Source organism: Acanthaster planci, linkage group LG02 (assembly GCF_054643075.1).
Source record: "Acanthaster planci isolate LZ-2023a linkage group LG02, COTS_SCS, whole genome shotgun sequence".
In the NCBI taxonomy this organism is placed as follows: domain Eukaryota; kingdom Metazoa; phylum Echinodermata; class Asteroidea; order Valvatida; family Acanthasteridae; genus Acanthaster; species Acanthaster planci.
Window position 1 is genome coordinate 31,319,000 of NC_141778.1, and position 13,588 is coordinate 31,332,587.

The following is a 13,588-nucleotide window of genomic DNA, read 5'->3' on the forward strand; positions in this document are numbered from 1 at the left end:
TAAGACCAACCACTTAGATGAGAACGAGGTTGAAGCTGTTGCGTCTAACCTGTCGTCCACGTGGCTGTAAATGTGCTGCCAACTTGAGGCGGTGGTGGTGCCCCAGGCCTCTATGACCAAGTGGGGGTGGCCGGATGTTCAGATGAATGCGTTGCATCGAGTAACGGGCCCCGCTGTTTCGCTCGCACCTGGAAGTTGGGCTCCGCTGCTGCCATGTGCTCACGTAGGCTACCGAAGGTGTGCGGAACCTGCCAGGGAGAAGCCCTGTTATGTGCCGGTCACGGGCTCGGCCCCGGGGAATTTCCACTCGTAGAACACGGCACAGTTGACTCGGTCGACAGGGTGGAAATGACATGCTTGGAGGGCCGATCAGTCTTGGAGGAAACGGGGGATTTGCCTAGAATGTGGCTTGAACTATAGATAGAACTTCCAGTCCTGTGTCGGGTTTTGGCGGTCTCCGCCATTTTTACACAGCAAATATCGAGGTTGCATGTAAATGTGAAACTCTATTGTACACTAAATTCAGACGATATCGACAACACGCGTCGCTGCAAAAAACCAGGACGAGTCTTAGTTCTACGCAGCCTTTTATGGGGGGACATGCAGTGGGCGCGGAGGGTGTGGCTTGGGCGACCTTTTTCAGTGAGGTCTGATGTGCATGCACGCTGATAAGCAAATGTAGGTAAACAGAGGTGAGATGTTCTCTGTAATGGAATTCACGATGTCACTCTTAAAACCAGTAACATGGTTAACTTTAAGCACATGCATCCAATCAGATCTCAAATGAAATGCAGAAATTAATTCAACATTAAATGTGCCAAGTCACATCCGTTCATGCTTTATGAGTTGAGGCAGGTTCACCTGACTATCAATGATTTGGTCATTGTTTGTTATATTTTTGCACCCTATTGTGGAATAAGGTGTATGTTGTGCCTGTATGGACCAGTGGCATCACTAATAGAGAGTATGTTCATTTAGAATGGGACAGAAATGAGCATGCAATATTATTCGTGGTTTGGAATGATTAACATGTGGCAATGCCCTCCAAGTACTTGGGTCAGACACATTGCACGTACAGGTACAAAGGCAAATGCTGTGCAAGTCATTTCCAAAGTCTCTACCTACATGTATTTATGAGTTGAAGAAGCATCTTTATCCTGCCATTTCCACTACATCTCAACGATAAAAATCAGAACATTTTTCTGCACTCTTTTGTAGAGAAAAACAGTTTAAGAATAGTGCAATGCCTTATCTCATTGAGTTGCAAAATAACGTAAGTAATAAAAATTATTCATGAATACATCAGACAGTCTCCCTATTCAACAACGTGCAACCTGACCTTGCATTAACATTTGATAATACCCACTGAGAAGTCATAATGCCTGCTGCATGAATCACTTGCTGGCACCTGGATACGAGACTTTTTCATCGATTCTGACTGGTCAAGAGTAAGTGTGCATGTGGCTCCCCACGCGTGCACCAAGTCCATACAAAGAGATTCTATTGGACAACTTCTAAAAGGAATATACATGTGCCATAAAATGGACAGGGTTGTAATGTAATTTAAAAAGCATGCCCTCACAAGAGCTCTTTATAGTGTACGACACACAAAATTCAGTGAACCGACTATGGACCGAATTTCCTTGAGCGTTAACTTCTTCCGCCCCAGTAGAGATTGAATCTTCTCCCTCAAGACACAGACTTCGGAATCTGGCACGAGCAACTCGCATCACACTGTATCAATCTCCAAACCCAGATAACTAATTACCCAACTTGGGCCCTCTGTCTTTTCGGTCGCCAGTGGTACCCCCAGCTTGGCACAAAGCCCTTGAAAAGTATTCATAAGGATTGCACATTGCTGAAAAGATGTACCTGGGAATAAGAAATCATCCAAGTAATGCGTGATGAACTGTATTCCTAGAACCTGCTTCGCGTGGCACTCCAAAAATGTGATGAAGGTTTCAAATAGCGAGCATGAAATAGAACAGCCCATCGGTAGGCACCTATCGTAATAAAACTTATCTTGAAATTGAAAACCCAACAATTCGTAATCGGAAGGTGCAACGGGAAGGAGTCTAAACGCAGACTTAATGTCCGTCTTTGCCAACCATGCATCAGGACCTGCAGACATGGCTAACCCAACTGCCGTATCAAACAACGCATAATGGACTTTACAGTCCTCTTTATCAATAAAGTCATTCATCAAATCCCCCGGGGATGAGACAGATGATGGACAAGGCGAAAGGAATTGGGTTGCTGCTTAGGCATCAGCCCAATTGGAGAACATTGGAGATTGGGCAAAGGTCAGTGTGTGAAGGGTCCGGCAATTCTCCCAAGAACAATTTCATTTTGCAATTTTTTAAGGACTATGTCAGGCATGTCCGACGCCTACTTAAGACATTTAGAATCTCTGCTAACTCTAGGGCCCTGAAAACCAAGAGAAAACTCCTGTGAAAAACCCTCCTCTAACAGAACGGCCGCCTCCCTGTTCGTATATTCTGATAACCATTGCCGTAGCACTTCTAAGTTAATGGGTGTTGGGGGGACGAAAAGTGGTGGTTTCTATCTCGTTTTTTGCCACTGAACTGTTGACTGCTGTTTGCTCCTGGGGGAGCCTCTGGCCCTTGCATAGCCGACCGAAACGCCTGCTGCCCCCCACCCCCGCTGCAGCCGTCAGCGTGGTCTTCGTGTAGCGTGTGTAGACTGCGCCACTGGGTGCAGTCCCTTGTTTCACAGGAAAACCGTGGGGACCGGTCCCCACTCTGCATGACGCTGCTCCCTGCCCTGAACAGCCACACCGACGGCAGCTACATGTATGCGCATATCGGCAGGGATTCCAATGACAGCCGGTGATGGAATTGAACAAAAAAGAGACAGCCTTCTGTGAGGAGTTTTTAGGGACCGCCACGGTAGCATTTGCTGAGGAAAATAAACTACGCCGCAATTGTGACCCATAGCTCCATATCAATGGCTGCCCATGACCGTGACGGATTTGTTTCCATTTGCAAGCGAAACTGTTCGTCATAGTTCCGCCATCCCAGCCCTGGATATTGTATTGCCGCAGTGCAAATAATTTCCGCATACATAAGCAATTCTGTGAACCGGCTCGGATGTGCCGCAGAATAAACAGCCATATAAACATGAAATGCACTTGACCATTTATCCTATGAATCCAGTTTTTGCAGCTGAGGAGCTACAGGCCGAAAAACAACCCTGTCTTACTCGACAGACATGATTAACTCTTGTATTCAGACATGGCAAAGGAAAATCGTCACGCCTGATAACTTATCCCAAATCCAAATCAAAACCTCCCAGATGCAGGAAATTGAATATTGCAATTTCTAATTTCCAGAGCATCTGGGAATATTACTGAACTTTTGCACCTTTATTGAAAGTAAATTGCATGATATCATCCTTGGCTCTGAAGCTTCTGAATCATGGCTACATGTAGATGAACACATTTTGTCATCTGAAATATTTCCCAGCCAAGTGACCAGGAAAGACAGAGATACATGTACATGTACTAGAGGTGGTGGCATTTCCATCACCACTTCTCCTGATCTTGCTCATGAGTCTAGTGAACAAGTCTGGTGTCAGTTGCAGATGGGACCAGAGAACATTTTGAGTGGAAGCTACCGACTCCCATCTGCTAAAGGTGACCTGGAAATGTTGGACATCATGTATCAGTCTTCATCAAATATTATAAGCAGGAATCACAGTCATCATACATGTACATGTACATCATAGTAGCAGGGGATTTCAATATCCTGAACATGAAATGAACACAGAATCAATTATTTACATGGTCCTCTTTTGGAAAAGATTATCAATATTGCCGCTGATCATAACATGCAGCAAATTGTGACTTTTCTGATGTGTAAGGATGCGAATGGAACAGAAAGCTTCCCTGATCTCTGTTTTTCAACAAGACCCTCACATGTGATCAATAATCAATGAGTGCCCCCCCCACTCCTACTGACTACATTACTGTTATGGTTGAAAATGACACCCAGATTTCCAACCCTGTAAAGGATTTTTTACAACTGGAACAGCGTAAATGAGCAAAATTTTAAGGAAGATGCCCAGAACTTTGCCGACAAATTTCAGGGGAGTAAACCTGAAGAAAAGACTTAAAGAAAACACCCTAAAAATGCCATCATGGACCTTGTCAAGAAACATGTCCCTAGGAGACAGGTCAAAGGCAAGCAATGTCCACCATGTTTTACACAGAGACATAAAATACTCATCAGGAACAAAAAACGTCACTACATTGAAAGAGACTGACTATTAACGAAAACCCCACAATGATTTAAGATCTTGCATGCTTCGATAATCGTAAATGAAAGCCATAAAACAGCAGTCAACAAAGTTGGAATCGGTTCAAGAAATAAAGTTAACAAAGAACTTTGTAAGGCAAAACAAGAGTATGTGCAGTCACTACTAATTATTCTTTATGAGGAGGAATTTGAAAATATACAACTTCCTGGCAACTGGGAATTATTTTTTTAAATAGTCCTTTCAATTTGAATTTTATGAGCATGATATCGACGACACACAAAATAATTTGGCCGTTCCTAATGGGAACCAATTTATCAAAGTTTTGAATCATTCACGAATGCAAAGGTGCGTCCCATCAGGGAACAATGGTGTTTTCCACAATGTTCTCTGTGCATTCTAGCAGGGAATAGCGGTGTTCCCACAGTGCAGTGTTCTCAAGTTATTATCAAATGATATTTTCTATAGTTTCTTTGGATGTATTTGCTCATGATGTATACTGTGGGCTGAATATGAAAGCAGTATTATGTTCAATGCAGTTTGTCTTATTAGCTGTTATCTGGTGCCAAACACAGAGTATCCTGTCCAATATTGTCAGGTCAGGGGACAACGAAGCCCGTCATATATTACAAAACCTCATGTATGGTGTACGGCACTGCAGTGCCTGTGAATTGATTCAAATTTGGAGATTTATTTTTGAAAATATTTGCAGATAATGTCCCAGATTTACTGAGTCCTAATTAGGATGCTGCGTAGGTCTACTAACAGAGAATATGCACATACATGTACGAAGGCTATAACTATGACTTTACTGACTATTCACGAACGGGAAAAACAAAATGGGCGTGCTCACCACTCTTTGGCAATGTTCCAAAAAGGAACACACGCATTTTCTAAAATCAGTGTTGCCAGGAATGGAACATTACGTTTGGGCAAAGTGCATGTTCTGGAAGTGTACAAAACTTGTTCCAAGTGGGAACAAACATTGTTGCCATCAGGAACATCTTTTGTTCCCAAAAGGAACATTCCAAGCATTCCGACTTTTGAGACGTTCTGTAAGGCCAACAAGCTTGCGATCAGTTTCTAGGTGTTTTCAAGGTGTGTGAAGATTCAGTTCTTCCCTCATTGCTGCCTCGTCCATTCCAAGATAGTCCAGACTTGGAGATCACTGTTGATAATGTAGAGAAATCACTCTCCTCCCTCCAAGTAAACAAGGCTGTTGGACCAGACGAGATACCAAATGCTGCTCTGAAAATTGCTTCAGCCCAGCTGGCACCCGTCTTTAACAGTTTCTTTTCAGTCAAAGTCTAGAACAGAGTCCATTCCCCGTAGACTGGAAGAAAGCCAATATTTTACCCATCTTCAAAAGCCAACTGTGGTCCCAATTCACTGATATGTGTCTGTTGCAAACTTATGGAATACCTCATCAATAGCCAGATCATCAAGTTCTTATGTACATGTATGCATACAACAGCCTTTCTGATACACAGCACCCATTTAGGAAATCTACATCCTGTAATACAAAGCTCACTTCAACTCTGCACAACCCACAATGTAGCTTCAAATCACAATAGTCACCAGACCACAGACATCGCCATCCTTGATTTCAGCATGGCATTCACCGTCGTATCACAGTCAGTGTTTGCTCCTCAACTCGAACTATATGAACATCTTTTCTTTCAATCATTCCCAAAGAGTGATTGTTAATGGGAGAGCATCCACTTGGAAACTACCAGTAGTCCTAAGTGGTGTCCCCCAGGGCACAGTAATGCATGTACATGTAGGCATGCATCTATTTATTCTTTTCATACATGTAAATGACATCCTCAAATCTGTAAAAGCCACTATAAGGCTTTTGCAGATGAAGCATTGTTTACAGAACCATCAATTCTCATGACGAAGTTTCTTTTCAGAGAGACCTCACCAGTGGGGCAAAACTGTGCATTTAATGCTGATGGTTATACATGAGTGACTCACACACCCCTTGCTTATATAAAGAGACACCAAAATGATGCCAAAAACACTTGTACATGTATCCATGATGCCACGACTGTCACAACCTGAGAAAGACCGAGCCAGTGGCATGCTCCAAGCCAGAAGGAACTGACGGGCAGTGGCCAGGTTGTTCGGGGTCCACCACTCAACGATTGTGCGTTTTGAACAGTGCTACAACACTACCGGCACCTGCACAGATCATCCCTGAGCTGGCACACCGCGGGTCACCACCACTGCACAAGACTGTGCCAACTGGCTGTCCCACCTCCGTGACAGGTTCTGGCACTCTATTCACCAGTGTTATAGTCGAGACCATCACAAGACCAGACACAAGACCGGACACAAGACCGGACACTCGGCCATGCACAAGACCATGCACAAGTAACAGGGTAAACAATGACAAAGGAAAGCTTATGTTGTAGTTCATTTGAATAGCTTGTGACTTGAATTCAGACAGGAGGTCTTGTGTTCGTCTTTTGTTGGTCTTGTGTGGTCTTGTGAAGGTCTTAAGTGGTCTCGACTACAACACTGCTACACCCACTGCTGCTGAGACCATATAGACACACCACAGGCAAATGAGTGCAACAACCATTAGGAATCGTCTCCAGGCTGACGGGATCACACCATATCGATCATAAATGGGCTCAGTGCTCACACGCTGACATTGCCAGGCTTGGGTCCAGTGGTGCACAACACACCGATGCTGGATATTGCAGAGATGGTCGCAGGTGGTCTTCAGTGACAAGAAGAGGTTCCAGTGCTTCAGGGCCGATAGCAGGGAGCAGGTGTACATGTACACATGCTTGTGTTCACTAAGTTAACTGCTGGGGTAGCGTAAGTGTGATGGTTTGGGCTAGCATATGAGCCAATCAATGCACTGACTTGGTTTTCATCAAAGGAAACCTCAATGCTGCCCACCACTACGACGAGATCCTGGACCCAATTGTACTACACTTACTGGAGCGAGTTGGGGGTTGTGCTGTGTTCCAGCAGGTCAACACCCATCCCCATGTGGCTCATGTGTGCGCCGACTTTCTGGAGGTGAACGATGTCAAGATGTTGCCATGGCCAGCTCTCAGTCGGGATTTGAACCCCATTGAGAATGTGTGGCACTTGCTCAGTTGTCACATCCAATGAGATCATCCCCCAGAGACACAACAGCGGCTGAGTGTGGCACTGGAGGAAGAGTGGGCTGCTATCCCACAGGACCAGTTGTGACATTACTGTCAATCCATGAAGTGGCAAATTACAGCTGTTCTTGATGCAAATGGAGGTCATATTAATTATTGAACTGTAAATGCCACTTTTATGAGTGGTGGTGCTAACTTGTTTTGTTTTTGTTGTTAAAAGCAAAACAAAGGTTAGATTACTGGGCTACAATGTGAAGGACCTATATGTGGGATTTTCACACATACATTTGATTTAACAAAATTTGGGCTAAAACTAGAAAAACGAGTCAGTGGTGTGTTTCTTTTATCCTTGAGTGTACATTTACATGTATGTATTTCTCATACGGAAAAAAATCAGGTTCAGGAGAACCCCCCCATAAGCAGTGTGATGTCTAATGTCAAACATCTACCCCCTTTATTTATTCAATCTTTTTTTCCAGAAGCCATTTTGCCGTACCACAGCAAACCACCAACATAACCTCCACAACAGCTTTTAGAAGCTCCATTCAAGACAAACAAAACATCCCAAATTCCAGTTAAGTTAAGTTCCTGGCAGACCGTTCGGGAGCTTGAAATACAAGGTACAGTACTGGTACAACATTGGCTCAGGTCAGTCATTTGAGTTGGCAAATCTTATTTCATTTACTGTTTAATTCTTTGGGGGGGTCAGAAGGGGAAAACTGATTAGCCTCCAGACAGCATCGTTTTTTACAAGTTGGCCTTCAAGTGTCCAAACCTCCCCTAAAAAGACCTATCAAACAAAAAATCCCATGAAAATAATTAACTTCAATATATGTCGAAGGATATTGCCTCGAGAACTTACATGTAAGTGACATGCCAACAATGCCTTCCCATCCCACTGTCTTGCGACATGTTGCACAGTCTAGACCCAGCTGAAGCTACTATACATGTACCTGGCGCTATTAGAGAAAGCTTGGAGTATCAACATTCAGTTTGGTTCAGCAGAGGTTTTGCAACAATAATGCACTCGTGCTCGTAATTTCTGCAGTAATTATGAGGTGGATGATTGCAGTGAGACGGTAAAGGGGGACACCTACAATAAAGCACAGATGCAAATTTGTCTGCACACTATGCCATTGGATCTCAGTGGACTTTGCGCATATTTCTCCTCTGAGTGTGAAAGGTTTCCAGGCAAGTTGGTTGCATGCTCAACACAAGTTTTCATGCTGCTGTGTCATACCGGTATATGGGACAGGCACTTGAATTACAAACGATCCACAAATTCAGACAAACCTACATGTTCATGTATTGTGACAAAAAGATGGACATGGATCAACAGGAAAGAACCATACACAAGAACATGCTTTGAGATATCTGAAATCCCTTGTGCGACTGTAGCAGCCTCGGAAAATGCCTATAAAATTGAATGAAGTTGAACCAGAAACTGGCATTTTACAAAGCTTAACAATTGTGGAGTTGTATTTTAAGGGTTCAGGCAAAAAATTCAAGAATTCACTAGGTTGCACACACCTTGAAGAAAGAATTCTACGTGCACATGTAAATATGGACATTGCCTGAAAAATTCTAAGTGAATACCTTGAGCAATAGTTTACTACTAAATTTGACTTTGTGGGACATGCTGTTGCTTTCAGATGGCTACATGTAGGTCTCTGCTGGTAAAAATAAGTGGCATCCATAGATGGAAATTCTTTCCCCTTGATATCAAGTGTGAGCTCCTAACATGCCTAAAGGAAAGAGAAAGGAAGACACTTACCAAACTGACGAGGACACAAAGAGATCCCTTCACAATTCCAAAGAGAAATCAAGTTGATGGTGCGAAATGTGAAGCAAGGCTGGATGCTAAACTGTGAACAGCACCTGGGAAGAAAATGTCAAAATGCTAAAAATTACCCCGAACAAACATTTCTACATCAAGCACAAATGGCCTATTTGTTTTCACACGGACCTGGATTGCATTCAGTGATTCCAAAGCTGGTTCACGCTATCCATTAGGAAGGTTTGGGTGTCATTTATTATTATCATTATTAATCATTTCTGGTAATATGACACCAAGGATTCCTCAAAAATGCCCTTGCCAATGGAGCTCGCAAGCCTGAAGAAACCTGTAGAGAGGAGACAACGAGAAGCAGTTACAGTTTTAGAGGTGGGAGGAAAACCCCAGAGGAATATTCTGGGTAAAACCCCATGGAATCAGGTAGGGATTGAAAACCCAATCCACATGTGGACCGGGCTGGGATTTGAACCCAGACTGCAGAGGTGGAAGGTGAGGAAAGAAGAACCACCATGCTAAAAGTGGACCGATGTCAGATCACTGATTGCGAGATCTGCGAGAAACAAACAAGCCCACAATGTACATGTAACCCTCCTTTGCTACAGTCACCGTTGAGTCAATTGATAAGCTGCACAAAAATGCACAGCTGTGTTATGTGATGCACTGTACCAACTATCCCTCAGATTGCACTTTTGTGCTGTCCAAAAACTGTGCCTCAATGTTTCATGTGCATAATTTTAATAGTGCAGTAAACCAACTACGGTGAAGAGGACTGCACAAAAGAGCCTGTGTCAGTTTGTGCTGACAACCAAATGTATACATGTACACTGAAGTTGTGCATATTTGTGTTCCATACACAAAGTGTGACTGTGGGCATTCATGCATATTTGTGCTGTTAAACCATTAAAATTTACATGTAATAAACAGGCTTGGAAGTGCAAACTTTATGTACAGGTATGACATCAGGATCTGCAGCATTTTGGTATTGGCAAATTAATTCAAACAACAGTAGATGTACATGTACATGTAAGCTACATGTACACGAGTACATGTATATTGTACGGTAGGAGACTCACTTAATTTTACTTCTTTAAAAGTGTCAACCTCTATATGAAGATGACAGTAGAAATCAGTTTTATACAGCAAAGTGTCAGTGTTCAGCTATGCAATATTAATGATTTTTGAATGTGCCAAACAGTGTTCTCCAGACATTTTGAAGTAGCAGGTGAATTACATGAGTAGCCAATTTTTAGAGAGAGAACACTGCGAATTAGGCCTGTGCCAGGTACCCGGGTACCCGTCTGTCGATATCAAAACCTGGTTCCATTTTTTTGGGCCAGGAACCCGTAAAAAATAAAAAAAGTTTACAAATTAGGAACAAACGTCCACACATACAAAATGTCTGTGAAATTTCATACTGAATACTTGATGAAAAAAATCACCGTGCCGCTGAAAACCCGTCGATCTGGTAACTCCAAATATAAAAGCTCAGATTTTGAAAAAAAAATTGAGTTATCTCCAAAACACGAAGTTGACTTGTGACCATATTTCACTCCAATTTGAGGATTTTTGTAGCTACAGTCTTACTGCATAATTTTCATGATCTGGAACTAGGAAAATGACTGTACCAAACCTATGAACAAGAGACCAAAGGAATTTTAACTTCTGAGGTGGAAGCGCTGTTGACGTACATGTACATTTGCATGACTGTATTTGTAACTTTCAAACCCTGTCGGCCTAAATGAGTTTTGTGAGGAAATGTTAGTGCCTTCTAAAGTCATCATTTAAATTTCAGTTTCAAAATTTATACTTTTAAATTAAAGCACTGTTAGTTTCCTAGGTGATTCAGCGGAACTGTGGATGAGGAATTGAACAAAAAGCAGGAAGGATGTTTTCTGTATGCACAAAAGCATTTCAAATCTCAGTGTTTCTTTCATTCGAAAAAAGAGAAATGTTGAAAGGTCACAATACAGTCCGGCAGTCAAATGTCACTTGTCAAAGTATTAAAATCTCGACAACGTGAACCTCAGGGGAATGGATTTATCCTTAAAAAATTATTTATTAAAATAAACCACTTTATCATGATACCTTCATGCGACAAAACTATCGTATCACTTAGTATTGTTTACAACTTAAAGCACGGCACATAGTCCTATGTTTTTTTATTTGAGCTTCCCGATATATGGTCACATAACCTTTCCTTTTGCAGTCACATGGCTGCTGCAGTGTCAGACTGCTTGAAGGGGACTACAATTGGTCCCACGTTAGCAATCAGGTTAGCTTCAGTAGCTTGAAAGCCAGGAATGCAGTTTCAGGTAACGTTGGTTTATGCAACATGCATACAAGTGGTCCCAGAGAGAAAAGAAACGCATTTGGCAGTGATGACTCCTAATCCTTTATAGACTTCCAATACTTCCAACGCCGTTTGAAGCATTTTGGTGGTGGTTTTTTGAATCAGAAACTTCAAAATAAGTGGATATAATGGTATGGGCATTGTTTGAGTTACGGAGGTATTTTTGTACAAAAGCCTTTTAACCTGTGACGTACATAACACTTTGGTCTGCATGTGACACGACCAGCGCTCACCATTTGTGTACATGCATTCCATGTGTACGTGGTCATGCAGCATCAGGAACATTTCCTGTGAGCAGTTGCTGGTGCGTTGGTGCCAATGGTGGTTTGCAGCTTTCGTGTGTTCTGATGTTCCTTGTGGAAATTTAGTTTTTTGTTTCATATACCCGCAAAAAGACAATTTGCAAACTGAACGTAACAATTTCGTTTGATAAAAAGGTAGGAGAGATTAACCCCAACATTTAGAACAATGTGCTGCTTGCTCCCTATGTACGAAAAAGAGCCGTGTTTCAGGCACAGACAACTGGGGTCGCGCGCAATGTCATTTAGTGATTTCGTTTCCGGGTACCCGATGTTGACAAAAAATGGGTACACGGTTCCAAAAATACCCGGAAATGCACATCCCTACTGTGAATGCGAAACCATACCAGCATGGGGTCCTGGACTCACTCAAGATCCCTGGAAAATTTTGGGTTCTATCGTTAGATGCTCTATGGTGCAGCCATTTTTTAATCACTTCCGAAACTGTGGGAGAGATTTTTCTCACCAGATCTATGTTGTTTAAAATGAGCAACAAATCTATGATACATCAATCAATTCCTTAAAAAAAAATTTATAGGAGAGATTCATTATGGTTTTGCTTTTGTGGGTTGGTTTTTTGGCAAGAAAAATGTTGGAACAAAAACTGATACCCACGGAGTGCTGAAGTTTGGTATCACTACAGCACTGATGACCGCATCATGTCGTGCAAAGTACCATACAAGTGGACCTGTTTCCATAATGCTGTAGCCCCCAATCATATGCCCATTTTTAGTCCCCTTTTCCAAGTCTTAATTTAGATTAATATGCTGGTACATTGCAAGAATTTCATTTGCCTGTGTTACAGGTGTATAGCAGGCTAAAAATGTCTAATTGGTTAACATACATGTATGTACGGAAAATGTGTTGCGTAATAGGTAGAAAAGGCAGAGGTATGTGGTTAGCATGTGAGAAGCAGAAGGGGTTTTCTAGTCGAGCAAGGGTGCGGCATTCTAGCTTGTGACTTCTACCATCCAAGAACTTTGCCATGGAGCTCAGCAATATCTCTGATCTCATTGAAGCAAGAATATGTGATTCCTAATCAGCGTTGCTGGAACAGCTAGATACACCTATGTCAAATAAGCTTGGGGGCTATCAACTCAAAGTAAACCAACGCGAATTAAGCGACGTGCAGATTGCAAAAATAGAGGAAATGACTAAAGATTCAAGGAAATGACTAAAGACTCCTGTAAATTCTGTAAACAAGGAAATGAAGAACAGTACAAAGTGAACACCAAGATCATGAGAAAAATGAAGGAAGCCAATGTCATGCTTGGAGCAGACAACAGTGCAAATAGGGTCAAGGAAGCAAGAACCAAAATCAATGAACTAAAAGTGGCCGAGGCAGTGCATGAGGCTATGGAAGAGGCAGGCGTCAAGACCAGCAGGCTCACAGAACTAGGGGGGTCCAGCTAAACCTGCCAATCCGATACACATTAACTGCCGTTTATTCAATAAAAAGGGCTCAAAACATCCGGCCGAGATGCAGTGATGCCACAAATAATGAATATATTAGAAATTTATTAGAGACGTCTAAAAGAACGGTTTTAAGGCCAACTATAAAGAAAGATATTGTAACAAATGAGCATATCATAGCATTGTGCGATAAATAAAAAGCATCTCAAGATCTACTAGCAATAAGAGATTTGGCGATTATTGTTTTAGGGTTTTCTGCATTTCTACGGTTCGATGAAATCCGTTCAATTAGGGCAAAAGATGTTCAGTTTCATGACAATTTTTTCACCCT

At 42.3% G+C, this 13,588-nt stretch overlaps 1 long non-coding RNA gene across 5 annotated transcripts in view; it reads right to left on the minus strand.

The window, feature by feature from the left end:
* The window catches only part of LOC110976860 (uncharacterized), a 41,237-nt gene that overhangs the window by 9,005 nt on the left and 18,644 nt on the right, over window positions 1–13,588 (minus strand). For all 5 annotated transcript variants that reach the window (XR_002597870.2, XR_015424490.1, XR_015424489.1 and 2 more), the window contains one exon: window positions 9,175–9,278. This is a non-coding gene — a long non-coding RNA (uncharacterized LOC110976860). The remainder of the gene's footprint in view (window positions 1–9,174; window positions 9,279–13,588) is intronic.